The sequence below is a fragment of the Leucopleurus acutus genome, assembly GCF_964270905.1.
Source record: "Leucopleurus acutus genome assembly, chromosome: 17".
Lineage (NCBI taxonomy): Eukaryota > Metazoa > Chordata > Mammalia > Artiodactyla > Delphinidae > Leucopleurus > Leucopleurus acutus.
This window is the reverse complement of record NC_139159.1, coordinates 71,987,428-72,003,817: the sequence shown is the minus strand read 5'-3', so window position 1 is coordinate 72,003,817 and position 16,390 is coordinate 71,987,428. Positions and strand designations below refer to the sequence as shown.

The 16,390-nt window shown below is 51.2% G+C and overlaps 2 long non-coding RNA genes across 3 annotated transcripts in view; one reads left to right on the top strand and one right to left on the bottom strand.

Annotated features, from left to right (window-relative positions):
* Window positions 1–16,390, bottom strand: part of LOC309974191 — a 291,403-nt gene that overhangs the window by 159,356 nt on the left and 115,657 nt on the right. The window lies entirely within an intron of this gene.
* LOC309974192 overlaps window positions 7,702–16,390 on the top strand; it is an 885,569-nt gene continuing 876,880 nt past the window's right edge. The window contains exon 1 of the long non-coding RNA XR_014326867.1: window positions 7,702–7,752. This is a non-coding gene — a long non-coding RNA (uncharacterized lncRNA). The remainder of the gene's footprint in view (window positions 7,753–16,390) is intronic.

Genomic DNA, 16,390 nt, shown 5'->3' with positions numbered 1-16,390 from the left:
TGGAGGTCTCACTGCAAGACTGTTCAAAGGCCAGGACACCGCTCTTCCATCTCCATTCTTAAAGAACCCTCAACAGACTCTGCCTGGGCTTCAACCCAAGAGCCCCCATTTTCATCACACTGACAGGCGGCTAAGAACCTCCCGTGACTTAGCCACAGTAACACCTGGAACCCTCTCAGTAGGCTTTTGGGGTTGACGCTACTCTTATCCCCATTTTACAGATGAGGAAGGTGAGGCATGAGGGGGCAGCTACCTTGCCCAAGGTCATGCGACAGAGCCGGATCTTGGAGCCTCGGGGGTTCCAGAGGCCAGGCTCTCCCGTGCGACACTCCGGTGCCCTGGTTCCAGGGTTGTTCCTCCTTTGATTCCTCCCTTCGGTCACCTACATTATCGGGCCCCTGCTCTATGCCAGCCCGGGGGTGGGGCGGGGCGAGAATCTCCATGGGTAAAGACACAATCCACCCTCTCAAGAGCTCACCTAATCCAGATATTCCTAAAGCCCTCAGAAACAATCCCAGACAGATCGAGAACTCGTGAAAACCCCTCTAAGCAGTGAGGAGCGGGGCCACCTCCCGCAGGGGCTGGGCACAGGGTGGGGGCCACGGGGATGGGCTTCAGGGGGCAGCCTGGGAGGCCGAGCAGACCTGGGCGTGAATGCCATCTGCTCGCAGACGTGTTATGAGCCGGGCTCGCCCCTGTCCGGTCCTCCTCTGCAGAGCAGGGATGATGAACGGACCCCCACCCCAGAGTGGCTCTGAGGGGTAAATGAGAAAGCGTCTGCAGAGCGCTCACAGTAAGCCAGGGGGCACGTCTGCACAACCAGATGCCAACCCGAGGACTAGAGCCACAGGTGGTCCGACTCAGAGGGCTGCTGGGCTTCTGGGTGGGGCGGGGAGTCCTTGAGAGGTCCCAGAAGGTACCTGGGAGCGCTCTGCGCCTGAGAAGGACGGGCAGGTTTTAGGCAGGTCAGACGCCCCCACACCGAGGAGAAAGGCGTGAATCAGGGTAAGGAGGTAGGAGAGCCAGAGGATGGGGCTACCACCTGGCTGAAGCAAACTACAGGCTGGAGACTTGGATGACTAGTATAGGGAAGAACGGCTTTCAGCGGATTTCACAACAGACCCATGACAGTATAACTGCCCAATGATAACGAATGACTGAATGAGGGAATGCCAGGTCATATCGGCAGAGGCAAATAAGGAAGGTGCACTTATCAGCCTACAACTGCAGGCCCTAAGTAGAGTCTGGGAAAGCCCTTGCCCGGGACAGAATGGGATTCCCTTCTGTGTTAGGCTCCTAGGGGCTCCTAGGTAACAAATGACCACAAACCAGGTGGCTTAAAACAACAAAAAATCAATCCTTTCACAGTCCAAAATCAAGCTGTCAGCAGGGCCATGCTTTCTCAGAAGGCTCTAGAGAAGCATCCTTGCCGGCCTCTTCCTAGCTTCCGGTTTGCCGGCAATCCTTGGTGTTCCTTGGCTAGGAGATGCAGAGTCCAATCTGCCTCTATCCTCACATGGCCTTTGTCTGTGTGTGTGTGTGTGTGTGTGTGTGTGCGCGCGTGCGCCCTTTCTCTTATAAAAACACCATGCACTGGACTCAGGGCTCACCCTACTCCAATATGACCTCACGTTAACTCGATGGCATTGGCAAAGACCCTACTTCCAAACAAGGTCACACTCACAGGTACTGAGGGTTAGGATGTGAACATACCTTTACGGGGTACACATTCCACCCACTATACCTCCTTCACCACAACCTCCCAGATATGCTCCCCTGGCCAGCTTTCTCCTAAACCAGCGTCCGCGTTAGCTGTCACCTCCCAGCATCTTCAGTTAACAGGGACACATTACAGTCCCTAACGCAGAGTCCCTGACGGAGCAAGGACACACAGCACGTCTGTAAGACCAGAGAGGCTGCACGTGCCAGCCTGGCCCTCGTCTCTGGAAGTCTGAGCTGCTGCATTCAAAACAACAAACAAACCAATCTGAAGCACAGAAGGGATAAAAGGGTTTTCAGTGAAGCCCCCACCACTGTGTCCCCAGACCCATTTTTCTCCTCCTAATGGTATTTTTTGAAAGGGAGCCACCCCACCCCACAACGGGCCCTGAGCTCTGCACTCAAGAGACACCCAGATCCAGGGTGTCTGGACAACAGAGGTCCCCAGATCTGCACCTGTTAGAAGGGACAGTTGAACACAGAGCCTGTTCCCTAAGAGAACAGGTGGGCAGGTATCACAGACAAAGGTGTGTATGCACTCCTGGGTGTGCATGCGCTCCTGGGCGTCTGGAAGAGCCTCTGCCCGGTTTCTGAAAGACCCCAGACTTCTCCCCAGCCGCCATTTGGAAAACTCCATGGAATCCGTTTGTCCAATCAGCCAGGTAGTCCTTCCACAGACATTTCTCAAGCCCCACTCTCCTGCTCTCCTGTGTGTGACTGCTGGCCGGGCACAGACGTGAACAGAGGAGGACAGCGTGGAAAGTGACCAGGCACTCCAAGGTCAAGGGATGCCAGGCCTGCCAACCCCAGAGCAGCCTCGCAAGGAAGCGCCCAGGCATATCCACAGGCATCAATAAATGTTAGCTGTGGCAAAGAGAGCAGGCAGACTTTTTTTTCTTTTTTGGCCACACCACAGGGCATGTGGGATCTTAGTTCCCCGACCGGGGATCGAACCCGCGCCCCCTGCAGTGGAAGCGCAGAGTCTTAACCACTGGACCGCCAGGGAAGTCCAAAACGAGACTTTTCTAGTACATAAACGAGGCCTCCACGTGCTCACAGATTTCCCATCGACCCTGCTGTGTGACCTTGAGCGAGTTTCAGAAGCCCCGAGCGCGAGCTCCTCTCCTCGCCCAGATGTGTGAACCTGAGATGGAAAGGAGTCTTGCAGCACGTGGCACTTTGCCTTTTTGTCTTTATGGAACGTGTAGCAGTGACCAGGGAAGCTGTCCCTTCCTTGGGAGATGTCTCCAAGTGGGCAGGGAAAACACAGTGTGAACCCTCCCTGAAGTGGCCTCGTTCTTAGCAGGGCCACAGAGCATGCTCTGGACCCAGCCGGACCAAGCCGCATGTCAGGGGCTGGGCAGGGCCACGTGCAGACCCTGTGGTTCCGTCCGGATCACACACCTTGTGGTGAACGGCCCACCTTCTCAGGGCAGCGCCCACCCTAGCCTCTGCCATTTATCTTCCTTTCCACCAATAGTGTGTTTCAAGCCTACTTTGTGCCCCAGATTGGGACCGGGGGGATGGGGGGAGGGGGGAGGAGACAGAGACCCAGGCTTCATGGACTAATCCCAGGGTCCTCCCCTCGCTTGACCCCTCCACCGAGCCCGCTGGGAGTGGACCTCCCTGCCTCCTGATTCATTGCCCAGTTCATTCCTTATCTCCCACTGGAGGCTTCAGGTCTGGTTTTCCATGGGAGGAAAGGCCCTGCCCTCCTTCTGACCTCTCCCTTTGTCACGGTGGGTGGATGCCCATCTCTGTAAAAAACACACAACCCACAATCAGCCCGGGGTGATGTCCCAGGAGCCTCCAGAAACAAACACTCATTACCCGAGGAGCTGTCCCAGTTCCACCCTCCAATTAGCCTGCAAAAGCTGGCATCCAGCGGCCTACCGGGGGGGTGCCCCCTTCTGGGGGTGAGGGGCCTGGGGCTCGGGCTGGCTCAGCCAGCCAGCATACCTGCCGTGGATCAGGGACCTGTGATGGAGGGAAAGGAGTCTGAGCACATCCCAGGGAGAGAAAGGAGGACGACACTCTGATGTCCCCACCAGCAGGGTTTACCTGCCGTGAACCTAAAAGAGACAAGGTCAAACTCAACAGACAAGGGTTTTCCATGAAAGTCCTTCCTACACCCTGCTATGCAGCCACGAGCCAAGGAATGCCTGTAGCCAGCAGAAGCCGGAAGAGGCAAAGAAAGATTCTCCCTTAGAGACTCCGGAGGGTGCACGACCTTGCCAAGGCGTTGACTTCAGAATTCTGGCCTCCAGAACTGTAAGAGAATACATGCCCAGGGTTTTAAACCATCTAGTTTAGAGTCATTTGTTTTGGCAGCCATAGAAAACTAATATGGGACCCTCGCCTCCAGCGTAGGAAGGAAGCCCGTGCCAACTCAGGTTGGAGGTGTGAAGCCCAACAGGGTCGAGAGCATCCTGAGAACCTCCATCGTCTGATTCCGGACCCATCGGTGCCTTGGGTTGTGGGCGGCTGTACCTGCGAGCTGAGAATGGGGCAGGAAAAGACACGGCCACCTTTGAATGAAAGAACTGCTGCCCTCCGCTCTGACGTGAAGAGCGGGCCCACCGTGGGGGACAAGGCCCCCCGAGTCTGGAAGGATAACCGGAGAAAAAGCCTCCTGGCAGACGCTGCTGTCCTCAGACCCGGCGCGGGCATACCTTTCTCCGTCCCCTTCTGCCACCCCGACTGCTGTGCTGTACCCTGCTGGTCCCACCGCCCTGCCCCTTACACCTGTGGCTCTCCTTCCCCAACTCTGGCCCGGTTTTCCCCTCCACTGGCCGTGAACTCCTTGACGGTGGGGACACATCCACTCTCCACTGGCCCCCTGCCCTCGACGAGAGTTACTGGAAAGAGACTCCGAAGATTGTCTTCAATCTAACTGCTCAGTCCACGTGTGTGCAAACTGAGGGCCAGAGAAGTGGAGTGAACGGCCAGGACTGGGCCAGACCCAAGGCCTCGCTGCCTCTGCCCCCAGCCAACCGGACTCCTTGCTCGATCAGCCTCCTCCCCAACAGATGGTTCCCTGAAGGGCCCCCAAGTGCCTAAAAAGGTCTGGCACACGGTGGGGGCAGGTATGCACCCGCTGAATGAACATTTCCTGAATGAACCCAGAACTGGGGAGAAGCAGGGAGGGGGTAGGAAAAATTGGTCTTAATATCGTAAATGCTGCTCAAAAACAGGGACAGACTTCTGAGTGGGAAAAGAACGACTATCGAAGCGTACTACTTCCCTCTGGGCTCGTACTTCTGGGAACTTCTCTGCCACGTTTTCCTCTGAGAAGGCAGGAAAGGCTGAGAGGAGCAGGACTGAACGCTGTCCAATAACAACTGTGATACAATTCACTGCATTCATTCACTCACCAAGCATTTACCAAGTCTTACTAGGTCCCAAGACCGAGAGAGACACGAGGGGCCTGGAGACGGCAAACCCCTGGCTGCCGGCACAGAACACACAGTTGAAAGGAAGAGCAGACAGTTACCAGGACTCTTCTAGTGGCGCAGTGGTTAAGAATCCACCTGCCAATGCAAGGGACATGGGTTCGAGCCCTGGTCTGGGAAGATCCCACATGCCGCGGAGCAACTAAGCCCGTGCGCCACAACTACTAAGCCTGAGCTCTAGAGCCCGTGAGCCACAACTACTGAGCACGTGCACCACAACCACTGAGCCTGAGCTCTAGAGCCCGTGAGCCACAACTACTGAGCCTGAGCTCTAGAGCCCACGAGCCACAACTACTGAGCCCGGGCGCCACAACTACTGAAGCCCGAGCGCCTAGAGACTGTGCTGTGCAACAAAAAAGAAGAAAACGCAATGAGAAGCCTGCGCACCACAACAAAGAGTAGCCCCTGCTACTTTCTCTACAGAGAAAGCCCATGCGCAGCAATGAAGACCCAATGCAGCCAAAAATAAATAATTAAAAAAAAAGACAGTTACCAAAGCAGATGGTAAGGGATGGAGAGGAGGCTAAGACCCCAGGACAACAGAGAAGGGTCAGCCTGGCGCAGGGGTGGGAAGGCTGCCTGGAGGTGATGGCAGATCCTAGAACTTGAAAGACACCTCCATGAGGAAGATAGACCTTCCAGGCCAGGTGAGACCCCAATTCTGAAAGAGACAGAGAGGAGCAGTGAGCTGGGTCAGGCCTGGATCCCACAAGTCAAAGGTCCACACTCTCCCCTGACCACCCCAATGGAGATCAGACACCAGTCACCCAGCTGTAAGTCTCAGCCTGTTCCTCAGTAAAAGCAGGACACTAAAATGGAGAAGAACTCCCATAAGACAGGAAAAAAAAAAAAAACAAACCCAAGCCTGGAATTTAGGAGATCCGTGTCCAAGTCCCTAAGAGGGCCTTTCATCCTTAGCCCTCTTATCTACAAAGTAAGGTCAGAGAAGAACTGGATGATCTTCAATGATGCAGCAGAAGTTAAAAAAAAATCAGTGAGTTAATTACACCCATCTCAAGGTGCTGGCTTAAGGATGAAGAAGGAAAATAAGGGTTAAAAATCCATCAAACTGGATACTATACACAGAGAATCCTAAAGATGCTACCAGAAAACTACTAGAGCTAATAAGTGAATTTGGTAAAGTACCAGGATACAAAATTAATGCACAGAAATCTCTTGCGTTCCTATGCACTAATGATGAAAAATCTGAAAGTGAAATTAAGAAAACACTCCCATTTACCATTGCAACAAAAAGAATAAAATACCTAGGAATAAACCTACCTAAGGAGACAAAAGACCAGTATGCAGAAAATTATAAGACACTGATGAAAGAAATTAAAGATGATACAGATAGATGGAGAGATACACCATGTTCTTGGACTGGAAGAATCAACATTGTGAAAATGACTCTACTACCCAAAGCAATCTACAGATTCAATGCAACCCCTATCAAACTACCACTGACACTTTTCACAGAACTAGAACAAAAAATTTCACAATTTGTATGGAAACACAAAAGACCCCAAATAGCCAAAGCAATCTTGAGAAAGAAAAACGGAGCTGGAGGAATCAGGCTCTCTGACTTCAGACTATACTACAAAGCTATAGTAATCAGGACAGTATAGTACTGGCACAAAAACAGAAGTATAGATCAATGGAACAGGATAGAAAGCCCAGAGATAAACCTACGCATGTATGGTCACCTTATCTTTGATAAAGGAGGCAAGAATATACAGTGGAGAAAAGACAGCCTCTTCAATAAGTGGTGCTGGGAAAACTGGACAGGTACGTGTAAAAGTATGAAATTAGAACACTCCCTAACACCATACACAAAAATAAACTCAAAATGGATTAGAGACCTAAATGTAAGGCCAGACACTATCAAACTCTTAGAGGAAAACATAGGCAGAACACTCTATGACATAAATCACAGCAAGATCCTTTTTGACCCACCTCCTAGAGAAATGGAAATAAAAACAAAAATAAACAAATGGGACCTAATGAAACTTCGAAGCTTTTGCACAGCAAAGGAAACCATAAACAAGACCAAAAGACAACCCTCAGAATGGGAGAAAATATTTGCAAATGAAGCAACTGACAAAGGATTCATCTCCAAAATTTACAAGCAGCTCAATATCTAAAAAACAAACAACCCAATCCAAAAATGGGCAGAAGAACTAAATAGACATTTCTCCAAAGAAGATATACAGATTGCCAACAAACACATGAAAGAATGCTCAACATCATTAATCATTAGAGAAATGCAAAACAAAACTACAATGAGATATCATCTCACACCGGTCAGAATGGACATCATCAAAAAATCTAGAAACAATAAATGCTGGAGAGGGTGTGGAGAAAAGGGAATCCTCCTGCACTGTTGGTGGGAATGTAAATTGATACAGCCGCTGTGGAGAACAGTATGGAGGTTCCTTAAAAAACTAAAAATAGAACTACCATACAACCCAGCAATCCCACTATTTGGCATATACCCTGAGAAAACCATAATTCAAAAAGAGTCATGTACCAAAATGTTCATTGCAGCTCTATTTACAAGAGCCAGGACATGGAAGCAACCTAAGTGTCCATCAACAGATGAATGGATAAAGAAGATGTGGCACATGTATACAATGGAATATTACTCAGCCATAAAAAGAAACGAAGTTGAGTTATCTGTAGTGAGGTGGATGGACCTAGAGTCTGTCATACAGAGTGAAGTAAGTCAGAAAGAGAAAAACAAATACTGTATGCTAACACATATATATGGAATTTAAGAAAAAAAAATGTCATGAAGAACCTAGGGGTAAGACAGGAATAAAGACACAGACCTACCAGAGAATGGACTTGAGGATATGGGGAGGGGGAAGGGTAAGCTGTGACAAAGTGAGAGAGAGGCATGGACATATACACACTACCAAATGTAAAATAGATAGCTAGTGGGAAGCAGCTGCATAGCACAGGGAGATCAGCACCGTGCTTTGTGACCACCTAGAGGGGTGGGATAGGGAGGGTGGGAGGGAGGGAGACGCAAGAGGGAAGAGATATGGGAACATATGTATATGTATAACTGATTCACTTTGTTATAGAGCAGAAACTAACACACCATTGTAAAGCAATTATATTCCAATAAAGATGATTAAATAAATTAATTAAATAAATAAAAAGCAAAGAAAAACCAAAACAGACAAACAAACAAAAAAATCCATCAAACTGGAAAGCAGTGCAAGCGAGGGTAATGTGACAAACTCCAAAACGCATGGCAGGCACTGTGCTCAGAGTTCTACGTTCACTGTGTCCTCTGGCCACGCAACAAACATGTAAGACACAGAGATGCTATGATTATACCCATTTCACAGACCAGAACGTGGGTTATACTGTCAGCCACCACTGAAGCCAGGAGTCAGGCCTGGGCAGGGGGACCCCGGAGCTCCCACCACTCCCTCCTACGAGGACTAGATAGTGAGGCTAAAGAGAAACACCACAGGACAAGAGGAAGAGGTGCCGTATTCGCTTTGCCATTTTGTAAAACGTTCCTTCATGCTGTTCAGTGTTTTTTTTTTGTTGTTTGTTTGTTTGTTTGTTTGCGGTACGCGGGCCTCTCACTGTTGTGGCCTCTCCCGTTGCGGAGCACAGGCTCCGGACGTGCAGGCTCAGCGGCCATGGCTCACGGGCCCAGCCGCTCCGCGGCATGTGGGATCTTCCCGGACCAGGGCACGAACCCGTGTCCCCTGCATCGGCAGGCAGGTGGACTCTCAACCACTGCGCCACCAGGGAAGCCCCTGTTCAGTGGTTTTGAGGAGAGAAACGCATGCTGGGTGAGGGGCAAAGGGCTCCACCCAAGTGGCACAGACAAGGCTACAGGTCTTCAGTCTCAGAGCTTTCAAGGCAGCAGCCAGAAAGAACCCAGCCTGGCCGGTGCCCTGAATCCTGGGCAGAGGTCTCACCAGCCCTCAGCAGCTCGCCCGCCACTGCGCTGGGGTGCAGCCCCCTCCGTGGTCCAGCTCAGATCCACCCCCGTCCCAGCTCCAGATCTACCAGGTCATCTCCCCACCACACACACACACACACACACACACACACACACACACACACACACACACACCAGCATGTCCTACACAGCAGTGTGTGGCATCAACTCCGTGTAGGGGCTTAAGCCAAACACGTGGCAGCACATTTAATTCCATTTCCTGTAAACCCCCAAGCTCATCACGTACCACCTTCAGGGGATTCTGTCTCTACTGGGTCTCTCCCATCCACTCCTATCTCAACCAGGTGAGGCCCCCATCACCTCTCACTGCCAGCTTCAGCCCCCACTCTGATCCTGTCTCAGTCATGCAGCAAGGGTAATAAGCTTTCTGAAACGCCAGCTTCATCCTCTCACGCCAGCGCTTAAACTTGGGGAATCTCTCTCCGCTGCCCTCGGCACAAGGTCAAAATGGACTTTCCAGGATTGGGTCTCTGTTTCCAATGGCCTCTTCTCTCCCCCGCTCTGACCTAAGCACTCCTCCTCTCTGGGCTACCTTCTTCTTTCCCTGACCACCCCAAGTCCACACGGTGCAACCCTCTGTGTGCTTAGGGCAACCAGTGTCCTCAGCATTGCCCCGGAACCTTCTGCTGTGTTGACCCGATTTCTCACCTAAAGCTCCCCTGACAGGAGAATCAATGTTCCCTAAGGGAAAAGAGAGGGTCCTACTGATTTCTGTACTCCCAGAACGCAGCATGGTGCCTGGCCTGTAGTATATGCTCAATTAAACGGTTGCATAATGAGGAGCATTCAGCATTTTGAGGAGTCCCAGGAATCGAAACAGTGATACCTTCATCAGGATTAAAAAATAAATAAATAAAGGAAAAGGACTATCTATGCCTCAGTTTTTGCATCTGCAAAGTGGAGACAGATTCCAGAAGCTGGTGGACAGGAAGGAAGTACCTCAAAGCAAGCCCTGCAGAGGCCTCCATTGATAAGGGTTCTCTTTCCCTATCGTTAGCTTGCTGATTTCCCTATCAGGGTGCCTCCATCCAGAAGGCTCCCGGGTGTCAGGCTCTGCCACAGAGATCCCATCTCCTGCCAACTGAACTTCAAAAGCATCTTTATCGGGAGGACCCACCTCAAGGAAGGTCAATTCCTAACTTCTCTGGGTAATCCTTTTATTCTGGGCCTGCTAGGCACACCCAACTCAGCCTTATCTGCCAAGTCCCCAAACTGCTGTCCTTCCAGGAAGGGTGTCTCTTATCTGCAGACCCCCAGAGGAGAGAGACCAGGGAAGAAAATGGAAGGGAGCCGCCCCCAAGGCCCGACCCTGGTTCCCCGCTGCAGGCCTGCCACGCCAGCTGCGTGACCCGCATCAGCCCAACTCTCAGGGCCTCGTTATTCCCTATTTTCTCCTTTGGATAAGAAAGGGGGTGGGTTCAAGGCCCCTCCAACTCGGAAACTGCATTAACAATAATTTCAGGGGCCAGGCCGGACAGGCAGGATTGATGTCGTGACTGTCTTTGTTAATCCCTTCCAGCGCAAGAGGGGAACTGTTAGGCAGAAAGAGATCAGGGATTTTCCAGGAATTGTTATCCTGGGTTGCTGCGGATGACAGCATCCCCGTGTGCAGGACAGCCCTTCCAAGGCTCACTTGCTGCATCCGGGAAAGACCAGGACAAGGACAGACACACCAGAGAAAGCCAGCATTAGGGACAGTTACATGAATGCCAACTCCCTGCTCCCAGAATTCCTGAGTTCGGCCCAATAGGAATTCTGCAGGGGCTTCTGTATGTTGGCCTCGGGGCAGCAGGGAAGGGGTGATCGCCTGGGAGAGAAGCAGGAACGTGGGCTCCTGAGGGGCCAGCTGACCTGGCTCCTAACTCCCTCTTTCCCACCTGGCTTGTTCTCAGCCTCCTTGAACCTCAGATGCTGAGCAGCTTGACGGAGGATGTCTGTAACACCTAAAGCAGCGCCTGGCATGCAACAGATGTCGGCTTCCTGTCTCCTCTCCTTAAGGAGGAAGAGCTCCTTTGAGTGCAGGTACTGGGTCTTGTAACGTCTGTATCTCCAGAAGCGAGTGACATTCGGAAGACAGCAGTTGCTTAATAAGTGCTCAGTAAACGCACGAGTAAGATGAAAACACAGAGGGAAGCCGTCTGAGGAATGATGTAAAACGCACCCAGTGGCTGAGCGCTCAGCAGACGCCCCCATCCCCTCCGGCCCTTCCTCCTTTACAGCCTCAGGGTGCCAGCCTTCCCCACTCCACTGAATACTTAGCCTTCAGAGCCAGTGCAGGGCAGCGGCAAAAATGTAAGGACCCAGGCCAACTGCTGGGTTCCATTCTTCGTCCTGCCGATTACAAGCTGTGTGACCAGAGGCAACTTCCTGAGCCCTCAAGGTCCCCATTTCGAGAGTACCTCCTTCACAGGGAGTCACGAGGGCCCCGTGAGTTAACACATGCAACGTGCTTAGAACTGGGCCTGGCACAAGGGGGCCATGCCTGTACCTACATAACCATGATTCCTACAGCTATTATTCAGTGAGGTAGCAGGTAGTCACAGTTCGGGAGCCACTGAGCAATGGAGAGCACACAACCCTAATTCTAGATCACAGAGGCCAAGACACACTTGAACTTTAAACTTGGAATCCTAAATCCTTGGGTCATATCCTGGCTTTCCCCATGCAGCCTCTGGGCCTCAGCTTCCTCATCTGGAAAACAGACCTATAAACCTGCTCTGCCTTCCCCAAAGGAAGGATCAAATAAAACAGAAAGCATAAAGCTTTCTAAGGTGGGTACCAAAGGTGCTAAGTAATTATATTTATTTAAATGAAAGAATTACAGCCTCGCTCACACTTAGACCAATTGGCCAACGAACCACTCTGTCCGTTCTTGTTTGATTGACTCCTCGCCCATCCGCCGAGCCCCCAAGCCTAGTCATTCCCATTTGTCACCACACCCCTTCTGTAAGGTGCAGTCTGCCCTGATCGCTCAGCTGGGCTTCCGGCGCCAGGGAATTAGAAACCGCAGCCAATACCTGAGAACGGGTGCGCCCGTGGATCGCACAGCTGCTCCGACCCCGGGGCCTCGCCTAACGGGACAAGGAGCTGCAGGGAACCTGGGAACGGCAGCCCGCACCCCGCTGTCTCCGTCCTGCCTTTGACACCGCCTGCCTGTGGACAATTTTGGGGATCACAGCAGCATCAACTGCACAACACATGCTACCACCCCTGGAACAAGACGAGCTCAGGTCGAACTGTGGGCCAGAGCACGGGCAATGAAGCCAGGCTGCCTGGGGTCGATTCCCCTACTGCTGCTACCGTGTAAATGCTGTGTGGCCTTGCACAAATGCGTCAGCTTCTCTGGGGCTCTGTCTCCTTAGCTATAAAATGGGGGTGCTAAGGGCTTCCCTGGTGGCGCAGTGGTTGAGAGTCCGCCTGATGATGCAGGGGACGTGGGTTCGTGCCCCGGTCCGGGAAGATCCCACATGCCATGGAGCGACTGGGCCCGTGAGCCATGGCCGCTGAGCCTGCACGTCCGGAGCCTGTGCTCTGCAACGGGAGAGGCCACAACAGTGAGAGGCCCGCATACCGCAAAAAAACACAAAAACAAAAACAAAAACAAGATCCTGAATATAGTTCCCTGTGCTACACAGTAAATCCTGTGGCTTATCCGTTTTATACATATAATAGTGCGTATCTGTTAATCCCAAACTCCTAATTTTTCCCTTCCCCCCCCTTTCCCCTTTGGTAACCATAAGTTTGTTCTCCCTGTCTGTGAGTCTGTTTCTGTTTGCTTTTTTTTGTTTTATATATATATATATATATATATATATATATTTTTTTTTTTTTTTTTTTTTTTTTTGCGGTACGCGGGCCTCTCACTGTTGTGGCCTCTCCCGTTGCGGAGCACAGGCTCCGGACGCGCAGGCTCAGCGGCCATGGCTCACGGGCCCAGCCGCTCCGCGGCATGTGGGATCTTCCCAGACCGGGGCACGAACCCGTGTCCCCTGCATCGGCAGGTGGACTCTCAACCACTGTGCCACCAGGGAAGCCCAGTCTGTTTCTGTTTTGTAAATAAATTCACTGGTGTTATTTTTTTAGATTCCATATATAAGTGATATCATATAATGTTTGTCTTTCTCTGTCTGACTCACTTCACTTAGTATGATAATCTCTAGGTCCATTCATGCAGCTGCAAATGGCAATATTTCTTTCTTTTTTATGGCTGAGTAATATTCCATTGTGTATGTATCCCACATCTTCTTAAACCATCTGTCTGCTGATGCGCACTTGGGTTGTTTCCATGTGTTGGCTATTGTAAATAGTGCTGCTATGAACACTGGAGTGCATGCATCTTTTTGAATTAGAATTGAATTGACTATTTTTTTAAAAAGCCAACTGAATACACAAGAAGGTGCCTCTACAAAAAGGGGGGTTCTAGCTTAGGTTCAAAGAAGACCCTGTCTTCCTTCTTTTGCAGAGAAATATGGGACTTAATGAAAACAAATTAAACTTATGGGCTGTGGCAGAGAAGATGGGAAAGAGGCAGGCGGGCTTTCCCCTGCCGTAGCTCCCTGCCTGTCCCTGCACAGTCTGGAAAGACAGACCAGGCTCTGTCCAGAGCAAACACTGTGGCCTGCCGCTCCCACTGTGCCAGCCAAGAAACAGCCTTTCATGGCGTTGGACAGAGGAGGGGCAGCTCATTTGTGGCCACAGCTACCGCCCCAGCGTGACCAGCCTGGCTCAGCATGGTCCTCCCTGGGGGACAAGTACTAGGGCTCAGCCTGGAGCAGCTGAGTGCTGAGGCCAAAGCTGGGGCTCTCCCCGCTTGAACATGGGTCCCAGACATCCTTCTCATATTCCCTTTTAACTGTACTGCAATTGCTGACTCACTTGTCCACACCCAGAGCTCCTCCAAGACACTGTCCCAGGCAATCTCTGTCAAGAGGTGGCACAGTGCTGTGTGTAAATTCACAGCTATGGAGCCCAACTACCTAGGTTCAAATCCAGCTCTCCCATAAACTAAGGAGGTACCAAGCCTCTTTGAGCTTGGATTTGCATCTGCAAAATAGTAACGATGATTAACACAGACTCGTGCACAATTCCCAAATCTAAGAAGCTCTCAAGAGCAATATTTTATGGTAATTTTTGAACCTTCAACTAACATGAGGCTACTTATTCTTTTTATTTTTTGCGGTACACGGGCCTCTCACTGTTGTGGCCTCTCCCGTTGCGGAGCACAGGCTCCGGACGCGCAGGCTAAGCGGCCACGGCTCACAGGCCCAGCCGCTCCGCAGCATGTGGGATCTTCCCGGACCTGGGCACGAACCCATGTCCCCTGCATCGGCAGGCGGACTCTCAACCACTGTGCCACCAGGGAAGCCCTGAGGCTACTTATTGATTTTATTTTTTCCATTTAATATGAAAATTAATATGTTTAGCTCTAGAACTCTTAGATTGGTTGATGGCATTGCCCCCGATACATGGTGTATTAATTAGTCTTCTAGGGCTGCCATAACAAAATACCACAGACTGGGGGCTTTAACAACAGAAATTTATTTTTCTCATAGTCCTGGAGGCTGGAAGTCCAAGGTCAAGGTTTGGCAGGGTTGGTTTCTCCTGAGGCCTCTCTCCTTAGCTTGCATACAGACACCTCCTCACCGTGTCCTCACACGGTCCTTCCTGTGTGTGCTCATCCCTGGTGCTTCTTTGTGCGCCTAAACTTCCTCATGAGGACACAGACAGATTGGATTAGGGCCCACCCTAACGGCCTCATTTTAACTTAATTACCTCTTTAAAGGCCCTCCCTCCAAATACAGTCACATCTGGGGCACTGGGGTGTAGGGCTTCAACAGATACATGGCAGTAATGGGCATGAGACACCGTTCAGCCCATAGTGCATAGTATGACATATATGCCCTGTGCTGCCCTTCTCAAATCTCAAAACATCACAAGCTCAGACACACCGCCCGCCCGACACGATCTGAATGAGAGATGGAGAACTCGGAGACCATGTCCGTGGGGTTGTGCCGAGGCGGTCTGCTGGCCCAGGCCACGTGTGCCACACCGCCCACTGGGAGGGGCTCTGTGGGGCCTGAGAGCACAACATATGTACAAGTGGCTGCACACTGAGTCTTAGTCACAATGAACACACCACCACAACTAGCTATTAGCTCATCGAAAACGTCTCTGCCACTTACAGTACAGGCATTGCCAGGCCTCTCTCGCCTCTAAGAATGATTCCTTAGGATTATTAATATTTGAAATTTGGTGGGTGTTTTCTCCAAAGCCCTGCAGCCAATGCCCTTGGCCAAGCTTTGCCTTTATCTATGCATCTTCTGCAGTTAGAATTCCACTGGGAAGGAGAAAGAGTGTGCCAGGTGGCTTCTGACCACCTATCCAAGCTGAGCTATTGTCCAAAAAAGAGAGGAGGGTGGGGGGAGAGAGAGAGAATCCCAGCCGTCTAAGAAATCCACACAGAAATGGTCTCACAGTGACAGGATAGGGGAATGTTTCATCCCTGAAGTCAGGCAATCTGTGTTTCAGCCCCAGTTTTGCAACTCTGAGCTAGCTCTGGCTTCCTTATCTGTAAAATGGGAGCAAATTACCTGCTCAACCTATGGTGAGTTTGGGAACAGTGCGGCCAGTGATGTTCCTGACAAAGCAAACACTAGAACAGTGCCTGCAAGGCTGGGTGGCACATACGAAACACGTAACAAATGTTAGTTATTGCTAACTGTTCCTCCACCCATCTGCACAGCCACTCTCTGATAAAGGTATTTTTCACAAAGAGCCTGATTTTTGCAGGTGGAGACAGCAGAGGTGGGGTAGGGTCAGGTTCCCAGGGCAAGTCACAGCCTGGTGTCTCCAACTTCAAGGTCCACCTGTCCATCCATTTCATGCAAAGAGTCAAGCAAAGGCATTCCTCTTCGGGGGTGGTGGGGTGCAGTGGGGTGACCTCCTAGCAGATCGGGGCCAAGATTCTCCAGAACAAAAAGGACAGAGGTGGCCTAGCCCAGCCCTCACAGCAAAACTGAACAACATACTGTCACCATCATCTCAGGGCCAAATTCCAGGAGGGCCCTTCTCCTCTTCCAGTTAAGGAAAAGCAGAGCAGGTATGACTACAGCAAGGCATGACCCAGTAAATACACATCCTGGGAGTGGACCCTGTTTACCTTTCTAAGCCATGTGACCTTGCTGGACCCCCCAGTCCGAACCTCAGTTGCCTCGCCTGAGAACAGGAATAC